Source organism: Sceloporus occidentalis, unplaced genomic scaffold (assembly GCF_023333645.1).
Source record: "Sceloporus occidentalis isolate IW3139 unplaced genomic scaffold, rSceOcc1.0.p SCAF_10, whole genome shotgun sequence".
Taxonomy (NCBI): Eukaryota; Metazoa; Chordata; class Lepidosauria; order Squamata; family Phrynosomatidae; genus Sceloporus; species Sceloporus occidentalis.
Window position 1 is genome coordinate 20,020,163 of NW_028316990.1, and position 15,518 is coordinate 20,035,680.

General features: G+C 41.7%; 1 protein-coding gene across 4 annotated transcripts in view; it reads left to right on the forward strand.

The window, feature by feature from the left end:
- The window catches only part of LOC149306055 (nuclear pore complex protein Nup93), a 58,590-nt gene that overhangs the window by 18,978 nt on the left and 24,094 nt on the right, over positions 1-15,518 (forward strand). Inside the window, exon 1 of one of the 4 annotated variants that reach the window (XM_089476840.1) lies at positions 7,526-7,535. The exons of the other annotated variants lie outside the window; for them this stretch is intronic. The gene's annotated coding sequence lies outside the window, so the exon portion shown is untranslated. Of the gene's footprint in view, positions 1-7,525; positions 7,536-15,518 lie in introns of those variants that run through there. 4 annotated transcript variants of the gene reach the window in all.

Here is a 15,518-nt window from a genome sequence, read left to right on the forward strand (position 1 = left end):
CCTCTCACTTGTTGTTCCATGATCCTCATGCTTTTTCATACTCAGTATTTACAGCTTAAGAGAAAAGCTGTATAAACAAATTGTTGATGCCAGTCACAGATGCTGGTGAAACATCAGGCAGAAACTCTTCTAGAATATGGCCACACAGCCTGAAAAACCCACAGAAATCTATGGATACTGGCCACAAAAGCCTTCGACTTCACATGTTCTTCAAATGTTAATCAGATGTGTTTCCTTTAATACAGTCTGTAGATTTGAAGCACTCTTGTGTGCCAATGCTTATCCTGCTGCATAGTATGTGCCAGTGTATTTCAGCACATCTCGAATTTTAGAGACTGGGGGGAAAAAAGAGGGCATTACCATATAGCATTTTAATTTATACAGTGACAATGGCTATTTATAGGTTTAAATAATTACAATGCCAATTTGGGTCACCCTGCTCTACTTCTTTAGTTACTCGCTGTTGCAAGAGATAATAAACTATCTCCAGGAGGGCGAATTAATAGGTGTCTCAGTAGACCTGAAAGGGCAAGAATTTGATTGCATTTCTCAAACCCTTTTTCTAATTAAAAAGCTTTTCTATTAGAGGGGTGGACATTCTATTCCAACCCTTGGGCATTAACAACTGCCTTCCTTATCTGAATTGGAACGGGAAGTATCTGCTGTGATTCATGGAATCGGAGTCGGTGCTTTTCATGTTTTCTTCATGGATGGACGTTGAGGGTGGAGAGGACTCCCCCTTCAGCTTTGAGTCATTTGAGCTTAACTTAGCCTTGGCCTGTGTGTTGTCTGGTTTAGGATGAAGGAGGTTAGTGAGGCACAATTTGAATTGGGAGCTTTCTGGCTTGGCACTTAGCTCTTATTGTGTACACTGTCTCTCAAAGTACTGCCTTGTCTCCAACTGGAACGACAAAGTCTCCCACTGAAGCCCAGAACAAAATGGCAGCACAAGAGTTGAATCCCATGAGTCAAGCACAAGAATACAAACATCCATATGAGTTACACCACATCAGTCTGATTTGAACAGCAAACAATTGAGAGTAAGAAGTTCTTGATCTACTGAAAATCGCTCCAGGAACTCCCAGTAGATCCCGATCTACCTTATGCTTACCTTACCCTACTGCATTCTTTTAAGTGCTAAACTTACTGTCAGCAAAGTCATTTCTTGTTCTTACGCAGCATGGGATATACATTTGAATAGTAACTGATAGATTATGCCAATGGAAATGTTTCTCAGGCCCATTTGGGATGTGAAGCAGCTGAAAGGGAAAGGTGAGAGGAGAAGTGACTGGATTTAATTGCCTTCTGTGTGATAATTTCAGAAGGATTGCAGTTGCTGGTAGCTCAGAGCTTTCTTTCTGCTTGAGCCGTGTTGGGAAAGGTTCTTCTCGGTCTCCTCTGTTGATGGATTTTAAGACCATTAGCAAGCTCTCACTACATGACAGTGCAATTGAAAAGGAGTAAGTGGGTGGACTTTGGAAACAATATGGTGCCTGCTGCTTTGGGCGACCTGTACCTGTCAAATAATTTGTGGCCAATTCAGAGGCAATTCTCTCTAACACTGCTTTCCTGGCTTCCCCCATTGATTCTCTCCCTTAATTAGTATGGGATGTTCTCGCTGCTGCTGAGATAGACATGCAGCTTGGTGCATTTGCTAGATTTGGCAAAAATGAATTTTAGACATTGTAAAGGGACGCTGAAAAGATAGTGTCAAAAAATTTAGACTGGCTAGCCATTGAGAAAATCCCAAAGCAGGCAGTATGAAATAAGCAGATTCTCACTTAAGGCAGAACTTCAATTGTTAAATGGTGTGGACAGGGAAGGGTGGCGTCAGTTCCCTCCATTTCTAGGAAGAGTCCTCCTCAAGGTGCTTTTAAAATGGTGAATTATTAAAGTAGGAAGAAGAAGCAGTCCTGTTAAGAGGCTTTGGAACTAAGAATTGGGGCAGCACAAAAGACATCTTGCCATCCATGTTTGGTGCAGAGGCACTGGAGACTTTTGAGTCTGATCTTGGTTTTTGCATATCCCCCAATAGAAATTGAGTTCCCTTTGACCCCCGTGTTTACTGACATTAGGCTAATAGCATCAGAATTGGATTTTGCTGCTGTCAAGCTCCTCCCCGTAGATTAGGTGCTGATAATAAAAAATGCTGTTAAGTGAGGAGGGGATGAGAGAGGGTGAAGGAGAGGAAGAGAGTGAAATTGTGGACGTATTTGAGACCGAGAGGGCATTTAAAAACCCTATTGGCTTCCCACCCTGCCATGCAAAAGCGTCTAGACTCAAAGACACATTCAATTTGAACATTCTGACTGAGAGCCATTTTAATGTAGCATTCATTTTGCTTTCCACCAGGAAATGCCTAACCTTGCAGTGAGTCTGCACTTTCTCCAAGAGCGATTCCTGCTTGGCTACCTCAGCTCTCGTCTATGGCAGGGGACAGGGAGAGGGAGAGGAGATGATGATGATGATGATGATGATGATGATGATGATGATGATGATGATGATGATGATAGGCCAGGATAATGTCGTAAATTAAAAACCAGATTATATTGGCAGCTCACCTTAGAGAAGGATGGAATAAGCAATGCAAAATGTGCAGCTTCCTGTTGCCCCACCCCAACTGTTGTGGCCCCACATCTCCTACTGCAGAATCCTCTGAGAGGCAAGCTGGGCAGATCAGGACAGGTATTACTTTGCTTCTGAAACTCACCCTGTTTAACTCTTCGCTGCCACTGGGAGCTATGGAAGTCTTACGGTGCAAGGGCATTACTGCCCCCTGCAAAAATGTCAGCAGAAACCATTACTATTTCACCAGGGGTTGGGGTGGGGATGGAGCAGGACTGCTTCCTTGCATTGGAGAAAGGGGTGGCCCTGATTCAAGTTGTGTATGCCATGCCATGCCATACCACACCACACCACTTGTCCAGGAAAGCATTGGATCAAACTCTTTCTTCCTTTCCTTCTTTTCAAGTAGCCATAGTTTTAGGTCACTCAGCAGCTCTGTGTCAAACTAGCTTTGGGTCCCATACTGTGAGAAAGGCAGGATATATAGTCAGCCCTCCTTATCCACAGTTTGAAAATATTCAAGAAAAAAAGTATAAATCCAAACAGCAAACCCTTAATTTTCTATTTTATGTAAGGGACACCATTTTGCTATGCCATTATATTTAATGGGACCTGAACATCCATGGATTTTGGTATCCGCAGGGGATCCTGGAACCAAACCCCGGCGGATAAGAAGGACCACTGTAAATCAAGTAAGTAAGTAATTAGCATTCCTGAAATGGTTTCCTTCATTTGGTGACTGAAAGATTTTGAATAATTTGCAGGATGCTTTAATTTTGGAAGGAACCCTCCCTGCACCACTTTCCCAATAGGCCAGATTTAAACGACAGTGCCTCTTGAATAATGGACACTTGTTACTCTTTGTTGGATGATGTCTCAATTATCACTGGATGGCAAGAGTGCAGTTAATACTCTGGGTTGTTTGTTAAAAGGCTCCTAATTAAAACCCGACTCCTGCTTCTGCCTCATGTGTATAAAAGCAGGCATTCTGTCAAACTGCTGAACTGTGAGCAAGCCCTTCCATTCAGCCTGGCACATGGCTCCATTAATTGGCCAGTGGGGTTCTTGTGGCACCGTGCAGCACAGTCCATGCGAGAGTGCCAGTCTTTTGCTGTGCCTTAATGGAGGAAACTATCCATCTCCCCCCTCTGCACTAAGACTGCAGGGAAGGAATCACTTTCTCCTTTGTAGGACTTGTCTATGTCGCACTCCTTTGCACCACGGCCTTGCAAAGTGCCTGTCGGTTTGCAGGGATGCCGCCGCCTTTAACCTGATCACCATCTCATAACCCCTGCCAAATGCTCCATAGGAAATGGCTCAATTCTGCTTATGTAGCGGTGGATTTAATGTTGCCAGCAAAAGCTGGCTCACACCATCCATACTTGCGTTAATTTGGAGAGTGTGGTTGCATGTGCGTGCCAGTGTACTTCCTTGTATAGGATTGGAGCAACCATTGGAAAAGTGAAGTCCATGAAATTTTTCGATCCCAAAAAATCAGAATTGTGTTTTGGCCCAGTTGGTTGCACACTTCTTTAACCTTTACAGCTGCTCCTTTACAAAAGCCTTGGGTTTCGACTGATTGGTTGCTTAATTAATTAATTAATGTTAAAAAGTATACATGTGATCTGAGCATTGAAAAGAACAGTAGGGTTCTGCAGTGCCCTTTTTTTTTGGATGATTAAAATACCACAAACAAGGGAAACTTAGTAGTTCTCCAGAACTTTTCTTCAGGATAGAAGGTACAAAATTTCGGGGATGGGATCAAACCTGGCCAGGTGTTGTAGCCATTGGTTTTGCAAGGAGATTGATTTCCAAGGTGGAGATTGCAGAGTCTCAATGGAACAAGAGCTGTCTGCCTACATAGCTGTCCTCTCTGCAGACAGACACAAAGAATGGGCTGTAACCTGAGATCTGCTCATCTCCTAGTTCAAAGCATACAGGCCCTTGAGCTGCCTTAGAGCAGAAGCATGGAAAAACATGACTGTCTTTATGTAAACAAAGCTGGAGATTGACTTTAGATCAGGCAAAAAGGACAGTTGAAGCCAAATTGGGAGCATTGCCTTGTGGCTAGGGTGCATTTAACCGGCAGACGCTCTTGAGTGATAGAAACAACTTTTTTCTCTGGTAAAAGAAATCCTTCAATGTGCTGGCTGTCATTAGCTTGTTAGATTATTGTTTTCTAGTCTTTCATGCCTGCAGTATGTATGTCCCTAGAATCCAGTTTACCAAACACAACTCCTTGCTTCATCCATTGTGCTTGAGATTTGTAGAAGTAAAATGAAGTTGGAGTAGAGCTAGCTTCTAATGTAAGAGCCCCATTGAAGCAGGCCAAGGACCCATCTGGTATCCAGTTTCTCTACAGTGACTTACCAGATGCCTCCTGGAAAGCTAGCATTTATTTCACTGATAAAGGAACCTCTTCCCAGAAATGTTCCTTGTTGTAGTGAAGTGAGCCAGTGCTAAGGGTTTGCTAATTTCAAAGGAAGGAAGTGTGAAGAGACCACTTAGATGCTCACGGAGTGGGATCTCAGGCTAGGAGTATCTTGCTTGTGCTTTGAAAACGGGTGTCTCTGAGTTATCAGGCAAAGTGGCTATCATTCTAAATTGTGCCAGCGTTTTTGGATAAGGAGCAATCCAAAGTACTGAACACATTTGGGGGACAGATCTCAACACCTTGGATAGCTTGTTTAAAGCTTAGACTGCAATGCTATCGACATGGAAGCGAGTAGCTTTGACCCATTGGACCTGTTCATCTCAAAATGGCATTGGGCCAGATGTCTCTTAGTGAACTGCTTCCTGCTCATGCCCAGCTTGGCGATTTCTTTCATCTAATAAAGCCTTTAAATAAATAATGTGCTGTGCATATTCGAAAGGGAAGTTGCATAGAGGTATTTCTTGTGGCTGGACACATGTAAGAACCACTTCAGCCGTCTATCTTAAAATTATGGACACTGTTTTGAAATATTTTATGGGCTCGCGTTGACTTTGCAAAGGATTTGCCTGCCCTGAGCCCGTGTGATTTATAAATCCAGTATATAAAAATCAAAAATGTATAAGTGGACCTTGCTGGATTGCAGAAAATCCACATAATTTGTTAACTGTGAAATACAATTGTGTGTGTTTGTGTGTGTTAGTTAAACCAAGTAGACCTTCAGCTCTTCTCATGGAGGTTGCCTGATTTTTTAAGAGCAAGGACAGAGAACTAGATCAGTAACGGCATTGTGCCTTAATAGAGAGCATGGAGCCATGAGCTGTGCTTTGTAAAACACTTTACGGCGGTCTTGCATCCTGCGTTTGTGGAGCTGCCTCTGTGAATACTTTGGTGCTCCTTCTCTTTCTTTATGATGAGGGTGGAGTGGAGAGGGAACACCCACTTCTCGATTCTTCTCTGGATTTCTGCGTTGTAATGATGGCACCATCACCTGACTCTGGGAAGAGACTGGGCTGACTCGAATCACGGGATGGACGGCTCTTTTAGCATGCTGTCCTTTCCGGTCCTCTTTCATCCCTCCACCCAGTTGTATGGTCTCTGCTGCGAGGAACCGTGTCTCATAATGCACACAGCCTTTTAGCTTGCTCAACCTCAGTGTGGCTTTTGATACGCTTTTATTCTGCACAGCATATTGTCTCTTTTGTATATAATCGCATACCTGTTGTACTTTATGGATTTCAAGCAGTCGTTTAATCTTAAATACATATTTTATAGCAATGATGGACGTTCTTGTGTCAGCTCTTATTTGGATTTATGTCTTATGTGGCTGCTTGCCTAAATAAACTGTAAAACACACACAGCGATACATATAATACTATATACTGTAAGACACACAAAGATATATATATATATATATATATATATATATATATATATATATATACACATACACTATAAGACACACACACAGATATCTATATATACACCTGTATATAATATAATATTTATAATATTAAATACTGTAAGACACACACAGATATATATACATACTGTAAGACACACACATACACATGCATAATATTATATACTGTAAGACACAAATCTTAAAATATAGAAGGAGAATTCACCTTCTTGAATTCTTCTAAATCAAAGTAATTAATACATTAAGCCATCTTGTTCTGCAGCCCCCAACCCAAGCCCCCAAATGACCAAAACTTCATTAAACCAACATGGTGTGCAATTGACTTATTTTAACGAACAAAGGTGCCAATCAGTCTGCCAGCCGCTATGTAAATGTGAACGTAGACATTGTTTCAGGGTCTTCCACGAGTCTTTAAGATGGCAGAAGCGCTTTGCTCTCTTAAGATCAGTCTATCTGGTTTATTTCAGCCGCACGTAATGTGCAAATTCAGGGCACCCCAATCAGAGAATAGCTCCACAAACGGGCGTTTGATATTTGTGGCCACAGCCCTGCACCTCCAGTGCAGCAAATGCATTTTCCACATTAACCAAACATGACAGCTGAAGCGGTTATTAACCATGCAAGATGTCGGAAGTCATCAAAAATTCACATCAGAGTAATTGCAGTGGCTTGCTGGGGGTGATGGCGGGGGGAGTCCGAAGAACCCAAGTCACATCTTTCCCTTTGCTTGCCTCTCGTCTTTTCCTTTCCTTTCCGCCCACTCCCTGCCCTTAAATCTTACATGGTACATTCCATTAACAATAAAATATCCTTCCGTAACCTATAAACACTCCCTCCAGTAACTGGTTTCATACCAGAGCTGTCCTTGGTACAGAGCAGCCCTGAACAAATGCCATAGATGCTTTGCTGGCAGCGGTGTTCAGCTGTGGGAACAGCTGCCTTCTCATTGTCTTGCCGGATTCTTTGCTGTCTCAGCCGTATCTGAGCCCTCGCAAGGGTTGTCCGCCCCCCTCTCCGAGGAGAAAAACTGTGAGCATTAATGCAAGAAAGGTAGAGCTTCCTGAGACTAAACCCCAAGCATTTCAATACCTGACTGCTCCAGCTCACCTTGCAAAGGTTTGTAACTTCTCCATTCCATGATCCACAGGTTAAGAATGTCATAGTTGAGAAATAAAATGAAATTAAGGACTCCGTCTTGGAGAGTTTAGAAGGAGTTTAGGTCTTTTTCTTACTGTTGTTGTGAAAGATGTTGAGGTGGCTTGTTTTAAATATACAGAAGGAAATTGGAAAATTGTTTAGAAGACTATACCTCTGGGTTAATATGATTTTTGTTCATATGAGTTAATATGATATCTATGATTTTGTTGTATTTTCCCCCCTTTTAAATGTAGGGTGGGGCATCTGTTGTCTCCTTATTTTAAAAAAGGAATATCTACTTAGATGTGTTCATAATTGGTTCTTGTTGGTGCTTATTTCTTTTAAAAGCAGAAGTCAGTTTGGTAAGTTTGGAGATATAGCTTTCTAGCGTTATTAAAAGATGTGCCCTTTTTGGGTGAGAAGGTCTTTCAAAGCAGATTTATGACGAGTTGTGGAGGAAGTCGACCTGTTCTTAAAGAAGCTTGCATTATATTCTCAAAAAAGTCAATTGTGAAATGAGACGTTCTTGTTAACAGACTGTTTAGAAGAGAGTTTACGTTCCCTATCTGTGAATTGTCTCTCAGTTTCAAAAGTAATGCATTGAAATGAGTAAAGTGGAGTCATTCTTTGTCTTGTTCGATACAGGGCACATTTCAATACTCTATTTCCCCCCCCATTTGTTAGCCATGTAAAACAACCGAAGGGATGCATGTTAGAAGTACTATGGGATAAATGATATATGTGGGTGTTCCAGCCAATTGAAGCTTGTAATTGTTATTCTTCTGTAATACTATATTCTCTCTTAATGGAGAGACTGGGTTAAGGGATGTCTTTCCATTTGATCCCCCTCCCCTAGAAAAGGCAACTGAGAACGACCAGTCCATCTTGGACGTTCTTCTACTCCAGCCTCTGGAAGACATAGACCTGAACGTCTCCTGTTACCACTTTGCCTTGTTCAGAAGAAAATGCGACAGCCGCCTTGGCAAACAGGTGCCATTGAGGGACAGCATTGCTCAAATACTTGCATGGGTTAAGCCAGAAGGAAAGGGGCATTGTCACAGAGGAACCCCTCAAAGGCATGGAGAGAAGAGACAATGAAATGTGCTCTCAAAAATGGAAGGAGGGTGCATTGCCACTGTCCCTCTTGGTCCATTATACTTGCAGTTTTGCACTTTCTTCTTCCTTTCTTTCTGCAAATTAATTTTCCTTTGTCTGAAGAGGATGAGAGCCAGAATTCAAACTGAACTCTGCAAATGGCTGTTTCAGGAGGGACCCCAAACCCCATTTTGGGAGTACTAGCTCTACCTTTTCCCCACTAAACAAGACAGACATACAAACTCATAGTATGGTTATCTTTGATTTGAAGTTCTCTCTCTCTTTTTAAAGGGGATTTTGGGGAGTATCACATACATACAGTATGAGTTTCTATGTCCTTTTTGTTTAGATTTGTTTTAATAAAAAGGGTGTGGGGATGTATAGAATTGGAGGGGGGGAATGGAAACCTTTTGTCTTCTATGTGTCTCCATCACATCAGCCTCACAGTCCTTCAGCGTAGAAAGTTTAAACCCGAGATTTCATTTGAGAAATGGCAAGCCTTGTCGGGCATTACTTTTTTTGTAGCTGGAATTGATGAAATGTGTGGTTACTACTACATCATTTTTGCTGACTGTTTTCAGTAGACCTGTGGTGTGCTACAGATCTGTGCACTTCTAACAGTTGAATAATTTTATGTGTTTGAGGACATACCTATTAATATAAGTGTGCATTATTTTCATAAATCCTGATGTTCTTTTTCCCCCCGTTCAATCTCTTTACCAGACTGTTCGCCTTTGTTTAACAAACTAATCATTTCTAATACTGATATATATATATATATATATATATATATATATATATATTATTCAAATATAATTTTTATGGATGACTCCCTTGATGCAAAGCATGAGACAACTATTTAAGAGACTCCTACAGTCTTAGATCTGTCGATTCTTCCTAAATCCCTTCCTTTCCTAATATCCTATATGTGGCATTTTCTTGTTTGCTGCCTCTTTGTTGTCTCCTCCTATGTGCTGATCGTGTGAGCCTAATAATATAGATTTTACAAATGCTGGTCGCAAAATCCATCCAAAACCTCAAATTTTACCATTTAAAAAAAATGTGCTGGGGAAGTGACATTGTCAAAAGTACCGCAGTGAATGAGCCCGTCTCTACCCCGGCTGTGCATTTTGCATCTTCATTTGATTTGGTTATCATATTTCAATGCATAAGGCGACTCGGAGGCACATAGACATGCACACAGTCTACTGAGGCGGCTTCGTGGAACCAGGCGTTGCCCAGTCAGTGGGCGTTGGTGTGTGCAGATGCTGAGCACTTGAAATGTGCAAAGAGGTGTGCGGCCGTGGGGATGCTCACAACTCTTCCTTTTTCCAAACCGCAAGCAGGTACCTGGGATTGTCTGTGGGCAGGAGGAATGCAATGTTTAAAGCAGGATTGACAATCGTTTAGTTCTGTTTTAGCTCTCCGGCTTTAAGGAAGAGAGTTACTCTGAACCAAAAGGGTGTGAAATGTGGGCATTGAAGAAACCATCTATCTATGTATCTATCTATCTAGGGGGTGTATGTACTGCATTTTAATGTAGATCTGAAGCCCTTAAAACCCTTTAAAATGGTACATACATACATACATACATATATTCACACACACACACTAATAAAAATGCAGCTATGGAAAGGATGCAAAAAAACTGCCAATACACATTTCTCCCAAGAAGCCAGAGGGATTGAATGTTAGAAAAAAGGGAAATAGCATTCTGTAATTCTGTGAACATGTGAATGGGAGTAACATGGTAAAGGCTGAGGAATTACCTTTCAGATCTAAACAAAGTGAGTGGGTGGATGGGGAAATTGTTAACAGAGGATTTTTCTTGTTGCCGCTTGAATGGGTTAGCCGGCAAGATGTATATTAATATAATGGTAGGGAATGCATGGGTATAATCTGATTGAAGGCGATGTGACTGCACCAGCGATGAGACCGGTTGTGCTGTGCATTTTTATCGACAAATTTGTGGGGGCTGCGTAGGCTGTAGTTTAGTGGAAGGGGCTTGCAAAACCACCTCTTGAGTATCCCTTGCTTTAAAGGACCCTGTGAAATTCATGGGGTAGCCATAAGTCGACAGGCGACTTGAAGGCACAGATGCTGAGCAAATTTAGCTGCTGAACAAATAAATGGTATAACCTACAAATTTAACGGATGTCGAAATTAAGTTTCTGCACAGTGGCAAAAAACTTGATCGCAAAGGAACAAAGGCAGGGTCTTTGGGGCAATATCCCTGTGCCTTTTTTACCCTTTGTACTTAAGGACACATGTGTGAGTGGAAATGAAGAAATTGTGCCTACACACGATACCGACAAAGAACTAAATTTGATTATTTGGGATACCTGAAAAGGAAAGCATTTTTCTTTTCTTTCTTTTTTCCTAAAAAAGGACATGTAACTACAGTACTAAAATGGCAGCAAAAAGCCATAAAATGGCGTCACGAGGAAAAATTAGTTAACTTGCCTGATTTAGGGCGTTCCCCTTTGCTCATGCTGGGAAAGTTGCACTGTTCAGTATGGCTACTGCCAGCTGCGGGCATCATTGTAATGTCCATTCTTGAACCAGAAATAGCTCCTTCCTTCCTTCCTTCCTTCCTTCCCCTCCTTTGGTTAATCTCAGAATTCAGTTTAGAGCAAAAATTCTAGGAGAATCTTTACAGCCATAATTTTAAAAATGAGTCTATAAGCAGCCTGTCCTTAAAGCTCCTTCATTTCAGTCCATGAGAAAGACACGTTTTCTTCTTTCTAGCAACAATCCCTAGGTCCCAAGGCATATGCCTTGAAGTCCTACTACTTAATTGTAGGGACATGTCTGTGTGTGTAAATCTAAATGTGAGTCAAATCTGCCTTTGTGCACAGGGACTTCATTGTGGGGCTTTCCCATACAATTGGGATCATCCACCTGAAAGTGTAATGTCTTGAAATATCTTGGCTTTTCCCACTCTGTTTGACACATACGGTCCCTGCATTTCCTTATATTTTGGATACAGCACATAGGATGTAAAGTTAGAGAAGCTTGCACCATCATCTGCACATCTGTGTGCAGCATTATGGGGTCTATACTTCTGAGCCAGGGGAAAGAATGAAAGCAGGATGTTTATTTTTAATCTATTAATACGTTTTTATATGTCTATAGCAATTTATTTCTGCATCACACAGCCACCCACTGACACTATGTTGGTTGTAAAGATTTCTAGTGTGGAAGACATTAACAATTAACTCAATAACGGGTGACTCAGTTGGCAGCATTACTCTCCAGGAATTTTTCAGACAGCTTGTCAGTGATCATAGCAAATGACATCTGGGCAATAACCCTTTTTTTGGACCTGATAGTAAGTGCTCTGTGTTCTGCTGAATTCACCCAAATCTACGTCTGGAGCATGAACTGGGTAACTGGCAGCCTTCCAAAAGGTTGCAGGGGAGATCTGCTCTTCAAATGCTAAGCCTCAAACTTGATATGATGATTTTTTTTATAATGCTTATCAGAGGTGGAAGTGAGTGTTCCTTGGAACCTATGAGCAGAGAAGACTTTGCTCTGACAAAGAAGTGCACAAATGTACGGACCTTCTTCTTTGTATTTGTCTTATATTTATACAGCCCAGCCTCAGAAACAGTAGTGCATTTCTTTATTGTTACTCACTTTTTAGCTGGGTATTAAGTCTAAGTAGATGGATTGAATGGGAGGGCAGGGTCCATTCTTACAGGTGGTTCTAAACAGAAACCTAGGCTGCATCCACACTGGAGAGATAACCCAGTTTGGCACCACTTTAACTGCCCCTGCTCAAGGATGTGGAATTCTGGGAGTTGCAGTTTGTTGTGGGGTCCAGAGCGGTGGGCCCACAACAAATTCCAACTCCCAGATTTCCATAGTCTTGAGCTGGGGCAGTTAAAGCGGTGCCAAACCAGGTTACCTCTCCAGTGTGGATGCAGTCCTAGCATGCACTTGCATGCCCCATTCGTAAGCCACGTATGTCCAAAGTTAAAAGGTGTCTAGTGATGGCATGTACATATTTCGAATTTCCGTAGTTTTCAAAAGTCATTATGAAAAGATGTTAACAAAGGTTCACGATTCTAACCTTTTGGGTGGTTGAGCTTAGCCATTTCATTTGGTAAATCAAATCCATTTAGAAAGTGTTTTCAGAAGGTGAGGGTAAATACGCCTGCCTAGACTGTTGCTGCTCCAGATGGAAACACCCTCATAAAAAATGGAACCCAATGTCAGTAAGAGAAGTCCCAGGTCTTGTTTTATGCTTCACATTTGTCTATTTGCTGTTTATTCCCTAATGCAGATGCCCTTCCTAATTTTTATGGCAAACAAATTCAATCTGGACCCTTTGGCTTAGCAGGTCATTTGAAATCCGAGCTTGCATTAGTTTTAACCTCTTGTTAGGTTGTGACCAAACTACTCTTTTAAACATCCATATTTACGGAATGTCCTATTAATACCCAGTTTCTTCTGAACATCTGTGTCAGGCATTATGTGTTAGGCTTGCTGCCTATCTTAGATGCAGTCCATTACATCTTGTTGCTGCGTAGCTTCCATTCTTGTTGGGTGTGGCTTCCAGACATGGCTCTCCTAGCACTGTTCACCATCCTTTTTCATTGCAAGTGAAATGCAGAATCTGCATTGATTGACTTTAGGTGCTATAATTATTAGACTGTTAATAGAATGTACGCCTTTGGCAAGCTGTTTATTTCATGTCATTTTTGCACGGTGCCATATACATGGATGGCGCATGGTGATGATATATTCTGGATGTGTGTACATTTCACACTGTCCTCCTCCATACAGTGAGTGTGTCCTAGCTTCTCTTTTCCTAACCCGCCACAGTGACCATAAACCCTTTCCCCGACATTTTGAAATGGGTGCGTCTCAGCGCCATTTTAGTACCTCCTCTTTTTTTGTGTTCGTCTGTGTGTATTTAGTTACAGGTGGATTGCATCCTTGCCTCCAGTTATGATGATTCACAACCCTGCTAGAGAACTCTACCTTCTTGTTTTTGCTAGTCAATTTGAAATTCGTGCTTAGATTCACAGCCACAAAATGCCCTTATATCCTAAACACTTCATATTTGAACAAGCTCTTTTGATTAGTTTCTTTATGTATATCTGTATCTATATCTTTCTATCTGTATATTTTTATCTATATAGGTGGCACAAGTTTAAACAATTTCACAGTGCCAGCATTTCAACATAGTAAAAAATCATTAAAAAAGAAAAAGAGTGCCTGTAACAGGATTTGTAGACTCATAGTTGTTGGTACACATTTTGACTCAGAGGTAGAGAATGTGATGTCCTTTGGGATCCTCAAGAGGAGAGAGGAAGGGACTCCCACCAGAGAACACAAAATGGGTCTGGAACTGGAGATCCACAATGAAGGGCACACTGTTTCCAGAGGAAAAACTCCTTCCTCTGTGCATTTTCCTGTCAATGCTTGCAGAAGAGTTGTGCTTTTGTTTGGCTCTTTCCCTACTAAATTGATATTTTGAAGGAGTGGAGAGGAGGTGAAACAGTAGGTAAGCGTGGACTCTGGTTACAAATGGATCATGTCCTCTGCATCCATGAATGATGCTTGGCTATTGCCATGAGAGTCAGTTGTAGAGGTGTTTGGGGTCTTGGTGCAAGCTGTGCTGAAAGGACTGGAGCTGTTGGATGGGGTGCATCCATTGGCTGCTATAAGGCACCCTTTGAAATATGTATATCAGGAATGTGATTTTTCTCCTCATTCACATGCACATTTCTGCTTTGATTTCTACCAGTCTGCACTAAATCCCAAGATACCTTCACCCATCAGCCTTCTTTTAAACTCACTTTTACTTACCTTCTTGTTTTGCACTTCTCTTTTGCAAAGTCTCTAACAAAAGAAGGCATCACATTGATTGGCAGAATTGTTAAAGCACATTGACAAAGAGTGGATTCAAGCTCTGTGTGGTGTAAGATTTTGTTAGTATACAGAGATGAGCGGGGAGCCAAGGTGGTGTAGTGGTTTGAGTATTGGACTAGGACTCAGACATGGAAATACACCTTGGGTGAGCTGCAATCTGGTAGCAAACCTCCTCTAAAGGAACCCTGCCAGGAAAACCCCAAAATAGGGTCACTATAACTCAGACTTGAAGGCAACAACAACAACAGAGAGGATTGCTTCCATATGCACATATTTATTATGTATGCTGCATGCTCACAAACAGTGTGGTGTCTGGGATCAGAGTGGGGATGTCATGGCCAAAGTCATCATGGCATTATAGTATGCACTAGCCTGCATGCTATAAGAACCAGAATGTTGTAGTCGTACATTGTCCCAATTATGAGTTGGCATCTGTAGCAAGGCAACAGCCTCAAAGCTAAATTGGCATACCTTGCAGGTGCTTGGCTTCAAACGAAAGGATCATAATTAATGGTTCTCATGTTTAAATTGGGGACATGGCTATACCTCACATGCATTGCTTGCATTTTAAGTGCTGCACCTGGGATACTGCAGACCCCCAGAGAGACCTGTTTCAGTCAGTTGCTGTGCATTGTAGAGGCTGGAGCAATCCATCAGTATTTTAAGTGTTGTACCATGGCATTCGGACTAAATACCCTAAAGGCACAAGGTCCCATCTGATCTTGGAAACTAAACAGAGTCAGCTCTGGTTAGTACTTGGAAGGGAGACCGCCAATGTATATGGCTAAGAACACCCTATAAAATTAATGGAGTCACCATAGGTCGACAGGTGACTTGAAGGTGCACACACAAACACACGTGCACACACTTGCACAGAAACAAAGAGTTCTGATGGATCTGAAAAAGATGAGCAAGGTAGTTTGAATGAAAGCAAATCTTTCAGCTCAGGCTCATTTTCTTTCAAGGGATTTTAAAATTTCAAAA